This window comes from Camelina sativa, chromosome 5 (assembly GCF_030686135.1).
Source record: "Camelina sativa cultivar CO46 ecotype springtype chromosome 5, ASM3068613v1".
Taxonomy (NCBI): domain Eukaryota; kingdom Viridiplantae; phylum Streptophyta; class Magnoliopsida; order Brassicales; family Brassicaceae; genus Camelina; species Camelina sativa.
The window spans coordinates 33,725,527-33,737,851 of record NC_141884.1 but is presented as its reverse complement, the minus strand read 5'-3'; the positions used below and the strand labels follow the sequence as shown (position 1 = coordinate 33,737,851).

The 12,325-nt window shown below is 32.2% G+C and overlaps 1 pseudogene across 1 annotated transcript; it reads left to right on the top strand.

Moving 5' to 3' along the window:
- Nucleotides 1–10,173: 10,173 nt before the first annotated feature.
- Nucleotides 10,174–10,617, top strand: LOC104787683 (major pollen allergen Ole e 10 pseudogene; annotated as a pseudogene). The gene has a single exon (XR_015557679.1). The product of XR_015557679.1 is annotated as a major pollen allergen Ole e 10 pseudogene (transcript).
- The last annotated feature ends 1,708 nt before the right edge of the window (nt 10,618–12,325 follow it).

The window sequence follows — 12,325 nt, the reverse complement described above, 5'->3', positions numbered from 1 at the left end:
TCTTCACCATAGGTTTTTCTTAATGCTAGATATTTGATTAGTCATCTGGATTTAAATTTTAGGATTATTGATTGATATGAGAATATAATTGATTTACCTGATAAAAACTTTTGATGAGCAAAATTACTTTCTGCAAAGAGATTTGATTTAGATTTTGTGAACAATCTAAACCTGTTTTTAAAGCTGATTTTTAACCTACAATTTTACAAAGAGATTTGAATTTTCTGGTTTTTAATCTAGACAATATTTGCAGTGAGAACTGATTTATTTTAAAGAAGTGTTTAGAGTTCTAGATCTGTTCTTAATTGCTTGAATCCTAATTTATTTATTGATTTAATAATTTGTAATTTCCTGAGAAATTCCCTAGACCTAGCTTTTTAATCCATTGAATTTTCACAACTTAAATATTTTGCATTGTTATTTCAATTCAAACTAATCTGTTTAGCATAATTAAAAAACTCTATAATTTATTGTGTAGTCTTGAGTCCTTGTGGAATTCGACCCCTAATTACTGCAGTGATCTCTTAATTTGAGAGAGTAGCTCTAGGGTAAATTTGAGCATATCAACGCCTTCCATAGCAAATTTGCGAGGAAGTTACGAGGGACGTAGATGTCGAAAAGTGCGTTTTACCCGAGTGTAACTGTTATGTCAGAAAAAATCGAATCGCCTCGCAAATTTGTAGCAAAAAATATATTTAAAAAATATCACTCCCAAATTCTTTGCAAATTTCCCCTAGCAAATTCATATCAATTATTTTTAGTAAGCCTATAAATAGCAAGTTCATGAGACATGGAAACCACAACATAAAATACTTGCAACAAAAACACTATTGCTACCAAAAAAAATATTGTGAAAGAAAAAAAAGCTACAAAAAAGCCTAAATTTTTTTAAATTTCATAATAATATTTGGAGGCGGGGAGATGTACAATCATAGATATCCGGAGACTGGTGATGTGACAAAAGAGTTTTGTGATTGGTTGCATGGTTTTATGTACCAGGCGACAAACCAAGACTTTGCTCGTGAAAACGGTACAATATTTTGTCCATATCGTAAGTGCTTAAACGATAGTTATTTGGAATTTAATCTAATGAAAAGCATCTTTATAATAGAGGATTTATGCCGAATTACTATGTATGGTTACATTATGGAGATGGTTCTAGCAGTAACGCTGGAAGTAGTAGTATGAATTATGATGTTGACCAACCTAGTAATTATGGGCATCAAGAATCTGATCAATTTGGTTTTTATGGGTATAATGAGGAAAATTGATTTCATGATATGGTTAATGATGCATTTCAAGAAACTATTGCTACATTTCTTGAGAGTAATATGGAAGAACCCAACATATATGCACAACATTTTTATGCTATGTTAGATGCTGCAAATCAACCTATCTACGATGGATTTATAGAATGGCATTCTAAGTTATCATTGGCATCTAGAATGATGACAATTAAAACTGATAATAACTGAAGTGAAAATTGCATTGATTCTTAGGCTAAACTAATTAAAAAATTCCAAACCCTAATCTTCTTCTTCCGTCAAAACCAAACCCTAATTTTCTTCTTCCGATCTTTTCTTCTCCGTTTCTCTCGTCTCTCGATTTCCTTCTTCAATCGAAAACCCTAATCTCGTCTCTCGATTTCCTTCGTCAATCGAAAATCATGTTCGTCTCTCATCCGATTTTCGTCGAATCAAACCATAGATCTGAAAGGTTTGTTTCTATTTATTTTTTTGTTATGATTTCTTCTTCTTCTTCTCTGTTTCAATCTCCTTGTTCTTTAAATTTTTAGATTTGATTTGTTTTGATTTATTATTGTTATGACTTCTTCTTCTTCTCCGTTTCAATTTGTTTTGTTTTGAATTATGATTTGATTTACTTTTGATTTACTTTTCTTATAGATGTTTGGAGGCAATGATTACACAAGATTCCTGTCGGATCAAGGTGTACCTGCTCCCACTGGTTCTCACAGTCGGGCTCCTCCAGTTCTCATAACACAAACTCGGTCCAGAATAGCCGTTGTGCAACCTCGCAACCACTGCCTTTGACACCTTCTTATGATACGCCTTCACCCTCTATTGCGCATGGTGGCACTGCGGCGGCTCTAGACAGTGGTACGTCTCCACCACTCGTTCCTCTTCTACAGTAGCATCTGCACGTCTCAACAATGAAAGGACCCAACTTTTTTTTTTTAAATAATAAATAATAAATATTTAAATATAATATAATAAATAAACTACAGCTAGCCACCTAACCACAATCACAATCAACAGCGGAAATAACCAATATCAATATCCAATAGATAACCAATAATAATTCAATAACCAACACTAATTCCAAATCATAAACTAATGATCCAAACAACATAAACCAGAGAACCAACAATCCTAAACAACATTCTAGAACTCCACTCTAGCAACCTAACAGAAGCTAGACAACCAAGCGAACAACTAGAACATCCTCCTCTTCATTGCCTTGATTCCACGATCACACTTTACCTTTAGCTGCATCACAAACATAAATTGCAATGCATGAGTATTTTATAAACACTCAGTAATGCAATCCTCCCATCTACTGGGCTATACACACAAGCAATAGAGACATCTCTAACCATCAAACAACAATCAACATTCAACAATAACAAACCAGGACTCTGCATCGACCGACACCAACATGCATCGACCGACACAAGGTTGCATCGACCGATGGTAGATGCACTTGCATCGATCGACACTCGCACTGCATCGACCGATGCATGCTCGACATAACACCAAAACCCTAAGTTTTACGCGCTGTCCTCGCACTTGCATCGACCGACACACAAAGTGCATCGACCGATGCAATGCCGAGCATCATGTTTTCCCCAAAGTTTCTCGCTGGATCTTCGTTCCTACAATCACAAAACTCGATCCCAAGCCACAAGAAGCTTCCTAACGTCCTAAATAACAATCTAACAAGCCTAACAACACATAACAAGCAAATCAGAGAGATCTCTAGCTTAGATAAGCCATGGTCATGCACTTACCTTTGCCAAAAAGATTCTGAACCTTAAACAAGCAAAAAAAACACTCCTAGGAAGCTCCTACAACGATCTCAGCTACAGATCTCTACAGGAACAGCCTCAAATCTCCAGAAATCACCAAGAACACTCAAGAACACTCAGGGAACTTTTCTCTATTTTGTTTTCTCTCTTTTGTTTTCTCTCAAAATTGGCCAAAACTGTCGAATGAGACAAAAACACGACTTAAGGGTTTCCTAACCCAAAACGCAGCATTTAACTTAAGTCAAAACGCAGAAAACTAAACCTACATCGACCGATGCACTATCCGCATCGACCGATGCAATCCTCTAAACCGGGATTTCGGTTCGCGGATGTTATAATTCTCCCCCACCAATCTAGAATACTATATAATAAATATACGGTTCATTAGTTGGTTATAAAATTAAGATATTAATAATTTAGACATGTTTAAGTTATGTATCATTTGTATATTCATCATTTTACGGGTTGACTTGATTATCGATTGATATTAAACTAAAATCTTTTCAATTGATTATCGATCGATTGACTTAAATTATTCATCATATAAAATTTTTTGATATCTATCATACCATATTAATTTGTTACTTATCATTAGAATTCACTGCTCATCTTTATATGATTCTATTTTTATGAAACAAATAAATTATCATATTATTTATACAAAATATACAAAATTTTATTTTCAAATATAAAATATACAAAATTTTGTATAAAATAAAATTTAACCCGTGCTATAGCACATGTACTTTCTAGTTTATTATAGGGAATATGCACTAGATACCACAAAAATCAAAAGTAATTAAGAAACTACCATATGACTCATAGTGTATTCTCTCTCCTCATATACAATTACTTTTATACCCATTACATATATTATATGTTAACTATTAACATTCCATAATTTTTATTGACCCTCACTAGTCAGCCAGTGTTAATTTTTCCACCTCAAACTAGCATAAACTGGTCAAAGATTTGTAAAATATAATTAAATATTATGGAAATAAATTACTTTCATAAGATATATTTATAGATGATATATATTGCAATATCATTTGAGTTAATTATCATTTACAAACAAATTTAAACAGTAGTCTAATAGTCTTCCTTTTATCTTTCCTAAGATATATTTATAGATTATATATATTTACGCTGTTGACAGTAGTCTAATAGTCTTCCATTATCTTTCCTTTTAATTTACCCTCTTCGTGTCCCAGCAAAGACATGGTGTGTGTCAGATCCATCGGCGACAGATGCACAACTAAAAGCTAATATCGATTGGGCATGTAGCGCAGGGAAAGTTTCTTGTGTAATAATCAGACCTGGTGGTCCTTGCTATGAACCAAATACTTTTGCTAACCATTCATCATTTGTGATGAATGATTACTACCAAAACCAAGGAGGTACTGAAGAGGCGTGTGATTTCAGCCATACTGGTCGAATCGTTAGTACTAATCCAAGTTATGGAGGTTGTGTGTTTACGTAGAATGTTTTGATAAATGATTTTGTATCTTCTTACAAATAATACAATTATGGAGAATCAGCTGTATTTTAACTAATATGTTTTGTAAGGTTAATAAAACTCAAGTTATTTTTCATTCAGTTCAAGTCATATTAAATGTTTTTATCTTGACGAATTTCCCATTATATTTTCACTTTTTGTGATTCTCAAATACACCCAAGTTTTCAAGCACATAGTCGTTATATTAACATGAATACAGCTTTGTGCCCAAACTCTTAGAATGTTTCACGGTATGATAAGTCATCCCAGCATAAACTTGGCAAATAGGGCTCATTTGTTTTGGCTAGCATGTTGGAAACCCTAGAGTATCCCTATAAGTAGAGATCTAGCGCCCTATATTTCTAGAGAGAGAGAGAGAGTTTGGCCGAGAGAGAGAAGTCCTAGCCTCACCGATCTCACTCGCAGTCGTTGCTCGTTGCTGGTGCGCCATTCACCGAGCTCACTCGTGTGCAGTTTCCAAGCCGAATAGCCTCCGATCCCACGAGCTCTAGCTCGTATGTGCGATCCAAGTCTTCGCCAAGCCGAGATCCGCCATCGTTTCAGACCTGCCACCATCTGGTGCCTCTTCATTGTCTCGTCATGTGCATTTGTGTGAGAAGAGAGAGATCAAAGTTTCCTAGAATGTGAGAAAATATGCACAATCTAGGGATCTAAATGGTAACCGAAGAATCTTGCTGAATCTAGCTAAATTATTACATTTCTAAACGACAACTGCTGAATATAGCTGGATTTTTTGTGATTAGACAAAAACTAGCAAAATAACCAAAAAAAAATTAATAGAAAATATCCCCAAATAATTAAGAATAAATAGAAACAGAAAAAATTCTAAAAAAATATCTAATAGTCTAATTAAATCCTATACTATTAAATAATACAAAAATTATTACTAATATAAATGATATTTTTGTGGCTGAACCTGGCTGAAATTTGTTGAATATTTTTTTATGTAACCTAAGTTCCTAAAACCCTGTATCTCTGAAATCTTAGTTTTTTCTGTAACTTAGATATGCAAGGAGAGCTTCAAAATGGTTTATTAGTTTCTTGAGAAGAAAGTGTTCCTAATACTGAGAAGATTTTGAAGCCGCCTCTTGATGAGGTTCATGCAATGACAGACACTCCAAACCAGAAGTCAAAGATGTGATATGTGGATTTTTTGCATACTTCTAGAACTAATTAAGTGTAACAAAATGCTAAGGTTGGGTGTAGATAGCTTAGCTTGGGTGATGCTTAGGTTGTTAAATGCTAAAGCAGGTTGTCGAGATTTTTGAGATGATAATTGCATGTTATGCGAAGTTGGATCGACGGACCCTAAGGCAATGACATGTAACCGACGAGTTGAGTGTTGCACAATGTATATGAATGTATGAGAAGAAGGTAGACATGTTGGTTGTTAGGAAAGATGTATGCTTAGATTCATTTATATCGCTATAGTTAGATTCTTTGTTGCATGTAGATGTGTATTGTGTCAAGAAGCTTTAGTAGTTGTAAAAGGTTTTCTTGTGTATTATGTTCGACGGCTCACGCCTTATATACAATTGCGTACAAGTGATATTCATATAACCTAATACAATCTATTAAACCGACTAACAAGGTCCAAGTATAATACAGCCCAACTCCAATATAGTCCAACATATTGGACTTCTGTGTAAGAACACTGAAACTAGATGAATGTTTAGGATCATGTGAGCAACAAAGATAATCTTCAACCGAGCAAACTCGTTTACTAACGCATCCCAAAATTGTATATAAGTGGGTTTTCCAAAATATTTGTATCAAGATAATATAGATAATATATATTAAAATAAGGACCCGTCAGGTTTAAAGTTTGTAATTAAAACTAAATTTAATAAAAATATATTAAAATTTATTTTACATTATTTATAAATTTCGTTTTTGCTATAATACGCTGATTTATATCTATATACAAATTTTTTGTGTATGTTACCAGTAAAAGTGTATTTTTTACATCTAGGTATATTGTATATTATAAATGAAGTATTATTTACCACTACCTAGAAAATGTCCATATGAACAAACTAAGCCAACTATTATATATCTTTTTATTTTCATTTTTGTCTGGTTTCTGTAATCACTAAAATTGTTAGCTCAAAAAATATTTCGAATAAAAAATAAATTACATCACAATAGTGCATGACCAACCATGGAGACAACCTCTTCTGTCCTCCTTCTTTATGGGGAGACTTTGCGTCCAACTTCCTCCACCATGGAGAGAACCTTAGCTCCATCTTCCTCTCATGGGGAGATAACCTTGCGTCCAAACTCCCCCACCTTATTTCCTTGGGGAAATAACTTTGGGTCCAACCTCCTCCACCGTAGAGAGAACCTCGGCTATGCCCTCCTCCTTTATGGAAAGAACATGTTCAGGTCTTTTAGCTATCTCAGAGTGGCTTGCTCCAACAACCCATGAAACTAAAGACCCTTTTCCAACATCAAAAAATCTTTTGATAGTAACTAATGTTAAATTTGCCAATGTATTCGTAGAACTTTCTTTGACACACCATGATGTAGCCTCTGTCTCAGAGCTCATATGCATCTATCAACAATGATTTATGTTTTTCTAATCTATCTATGTTTATTGTAAGCTTGTGTTTGATTAGCCTATTTTATCCAACTATTAGGTTGATAACCTTTTCCTCTTTATCTTCTTTTGGGATTGAACGAATGGTAACAATTATGTTTGCACAAAAAGAAAAAGGTATATGACCAACCAATCAAGGTTGAAAAAGAAGAAGAAAATTAATTTGATATAATCAAAGAAATAATAGAAAACTATAAGCACAGTAATATATGAATCTCAAATAATTCAAAGATGAAGATATATATTAAATAAAACAGTCTAAAACTACTATAATAAATTTTAAATTACAGTATTAGAAAAATAAAATGCATATATTATGTTCCATTTTTTTGGGTCAACATATTAATCTTACCTATTCCAAACTAAAAAAGGAGAAAGTGGGAGTATATTTTGGTTTTTAAAAATATGGAAAATTTGCCTTCCGATTAAAAAAGTTTCAACAATAGTGCAAAGTTGAAAGCAATATCATGGTAAATAAAGTAATAGAACAAAGTCGAAATTGTCTCTGAAAATCATATGTTGTTGAAAACTTCTTTTGTAGACAATATTTTGTAGAACATTATTGTCGTAGTGTTTTGTGTCTCCTTTAAGAATATGAAGTCCTGTAGTTGTAGTGACTCTGGTGAGGGCTACATATAATTCTCTGTGACAAAAGACTGGACTTGGCAAATATAAAACCAATCTCTTTTAAAGTTTTGACCTTGGCTCTTATTGATAGTCATTGCATATCAAACTCGTACAGTAAATTGACGTCTTTTTAGTCGCGCAACCATAAATTTCTCTATAAATAGCAAGACAATTTTTCATCAAACATCATATTCTACCGCTCACATAAATTTTTAAATATAGTTATATTAATTTTAATTTAATTAAAATATTTTTTTTCTCTTTTATGTGACTTTTGTAGGTTTTTTTTTATCAACAAAAGATTAGCTCAGATAAGCCAATGTGAAGGGAAATTGTTTACATACAGAACATTATGCGGTGTGCGCGCATGGCATACCAAAAGATCCGCTTTTACATTTGCATTTCTAGGAATAAAAGATAAGGAAAAAAAAAAGAAAATTCCTCCCTGTCCATCTTGATATCGTCGAGGTATGTCGAGAACGCCGGCCAGTCATGTGGCGAAGACACCATCTTCACTAAATCAGAGCAGTCTGAGTAGAACGCCACATTACGGTAATCATGTCCGATCATGCAACACATAGCCCAAATGAAAGCTTCGACTTCATCATGTAAGGGGGAAAGACTCCGTAAAAAATTAGTAGCTCCCATACTTGGCGTCGGATCCTGAAACTGGGTACAAAACCATCCGGCCCCTGCGAATGGATCTCCGTCTTTCCAAGAGCCATCAACGAAGCAACAATAGCCTGAAAAGAACATGGGAAGGGAAATGACTGGCCCTCGTAACCGAGATTCGGTTACCGTTAGCTGGACTGTGGAGTCCGCATCTTTACCCTCCTCCTGAGCCTGCTGCTAGGACAATGCCTCACCTTCGGCTACCCGAATAACCTCCTCTGGCCCCTCAGTAATGTTTTCAAAAACTTTTACATTACGCGCTTTCGATAAATACCACAAAATCCACGGGAAGGCCGACACATGGTACCCCGGGCTCTTGGGATCCAAGAAATGATCCACATTAGCATAGACAGACTCCATCAGAAAACAATGTGGTCCTACCGGTACCTGAGATAATGCCCACACCTGACGCACCGGTGGACAAAGAAACCGAGCAAAAATTTGGAGCATATGTAAAAAGGCTAGATGAAGAAGGTCTAAGGTACATGAAACATTCTCACTTTTAGAAGAGACATAAGATCTTTTGTATTTTTTACCTTTCGTTTCTACTTTTTGTTCATGTTTTGAAATTAGTAAATGTTGTTCAAAATCTTTATTTTGTATATCAATATTGTACTTTGTTTCTTTTGATCTATTTTATAAATTTTAAATTTAAAAATTTAGTTCTAGATAATAATTCATAAAATCTATTAGATTTTTAGTTTTTTTTTGTCTTCTATTAGATTTTTAGTTTATAGTTAATATATCTTAGTTCCTACCGCTTCATATCACTTATGTAAATAGTGTTCCTAACAATTGGATCTTTTGAGCTAATCTATTTAAGTTGTTGACAAAAAAAAGTTAATATATCTTAGTTACAATGTTAATGTTAACTATTACTGAATGTATTTTAAAATAACTAAACATATTTTATTCTGTTCATTTTGCCCACGCATCGCGTGAGATTTTTTCTATCCCAAGCAATTTGTATGATCTTGACTTTTCGTTATTTTCACAGTTTTGGTTTCCATCGATAGTGCTCATGTTTAAAAATTCTAATTGAGTTTGATACATTGGAATGACCTTTTCCTCTCTCTAGCTACATATATGACAAAGATACAAGAGATACATATCTTTATATTTATGTTTTTTTTTTCTTTTAAGATTAGGCCAAGAAATTCAATATAACGAAATTGTTTTTGTATAGGTTTAATTATCGTATAATTTTAGGATTTTATTTAGGATAACTACGTGTATCTTTATTGTAAAATTATTTGTATGATTTCTTTTATGTTTTTGAATCATGGATTTTTTTTGTTTGGACGATTTCTTTCTCTTTAGAATTACAAAATTGTATCATTTACAACATAATAATAATATTTTATTATTATTTTAATAATCTACAATATAATAAGATTTTAACACATGTTGTGATCTTGTGAATTAGTAACTTTTACAACATAATAATAAGATTTTATTATTATTTTAATAATTTATTATTTTATAATCTACAATATAATAAGATTTATACACATGTCGCGATCTTATGTATTAGTAATTTTTGAAACCATACTTTATATAATAAAATTAGTCAACTAGTTATAAATTCCACCAAAAACTACCATAAATTGGTCAAAGATAAAATAATAATATTATAGTAATAAAATACTTTTAGATTTTTATATCATATTATATATATGTGTGTGTGGCAATATCATTTGAGTTAACAATATTTACAAGCAAACACTAGAATGTTTTCACAATTGACGATAATCTTCTTTTTATCTCTCATTCTATGCCACCCCCTTCATATCTCGGCAAAGACATGGTGTGTCTCAGCCGCATCAGCGACAGATGCACAACTACAAGCCAACATTGATTGGGCATGCACCATAGGAACAGTTGATTGTGTAAAAATCAATCCTGGTGGACCTTGCTATGAACCAAATACTCTTACTAGCCATGCATCATTTGTGATGAATGAATACTACCAATTGCATGGGGCTACTGAAGAGGCGTGTGATTTCAATCATACTGGTCAAATCATTAATGCTAATCCAAGTTATGGTCGTTGTAGGTATTCATAGAAATAATACATGGGTTGATCCGTTGATGACTGATTTTTAAATTGCAAATTTTTCTTACAAATAATACAATTATGCGGAATCACAATTATTTTATGTAGATTTATAAAACCGTAAGGTATTTCTCCAATTTTATTCAACTCTTTCTTGCGATTCTCTCATAAAGCGAAGTATTCAAGCGCAACATCAACATTTAGTGGTTTTAATAACAAAACTAAACTATTATTATTTTTGGTAAGGAAAACAAATCTAACGTAACTTCTCAATTTATATATATATATATATATATATATATATATATATATATATATATATATATATTTGGTCAAACAATCTTTCCTTTTCCTAATTTTAGAAAATGAAACTCAAGATCTTATAAATTAAATTATTCAGGAACAATTATTAAATTCCCAAGACTAAATAATATTTATATTAAATAAATACAAAATAAAAATAAAGTATTATTGATAGTATAACAGCTAGTATGCCTATAAATTATTACACAATCGCCCCCCAGTTACAAAATATGGTTACTAATATTAAAACAAAAAATTAGCTTTTCTTTTAGTTTTCCAGTTACAAAATAAATTTAAAACTTGATTAGTGTATTACTAATTAGGTGGTGGAAAAAGAGGTGCAATCATATCAAATTTTACATGAACCGCTCGATATCGATCTAATTGATAATCCCCCCCCCCCCCTCTAAGTGTTTATAAACTGTCAAATATTATATATTTGTGATAAACTACCGGGGATGTATTGAAACAATGGTTTTGGAAGATTCTATGGGATTTAGTAAATTTGGAATTTTGATAGATTTTAAGGAAGTTGATTTGATTTATGGTAAAATTCTCTCAAATCCCACCTAAAACTATGAGATTTGGATTTCTCTATTTTTACCTAAACAAATCCTCTCAAATCCTCCAGAATCCCTAAAACTTATTAAAATCCAAATCCACAAACTGTTTTTAATAACAGTGGATTTTAAAGTAGATTTTTAAATCATCAGTTCAATAACAGTAGATTTCATGAGACTTTTTAAAATCCATATATGATTGAATAATATAGGATTTGTAACTTTTATAGAAATCACCTAAAATGTCAAGTTGAATACACCCCCTACTACTTCATCTGTTTCATTATATATTTCTCTTTTTGCTAAAAGCACAAAATTTTTAAAACGATAAATATTTGATCATTTATAAAAGTTCAACCATTAGAAAAATATTACAGAATTAAAATAGTTAGAATTTTTAATTAATATAAATTATACGTGGAAACTTGGAAAAATCTCATATATTGGAACAAAAAGAGTATTAATATTCCATAATTTTTATTGACTTCAATAGTCAACTAGTCTTAAATTCCACCAGAAACTACAATAAATGAGTAAAGATTTATAAAATAAATTACTTTCATAAGAAATTTTATCGCTTATATATATATATTGAAACATCCAACCCGTTTTTTTATAAATTAAATTCTAAACAAGTGATTGCATACTCACTAACAACAATCAAAATCAGACACCGGAAATACCAAACATTAATCAGCAATAATCCACCAATAAATAAATAAACCAATATCAATAACCATCAATCCAACCTAACATCATTCTAATGATCCACACTGGCAACCTAATAGAAGCCAGACAACACATCAACGAGCCACTAGAATATTCTCCTCTTCATTGTCTTCATTTCATGATAAGACTATGCATTTACCTGTACCACAAACAACAATTGAGATGCATGAGTATTATCACAAATACTCAGAAAGACAATCCTTCTATCTATTGG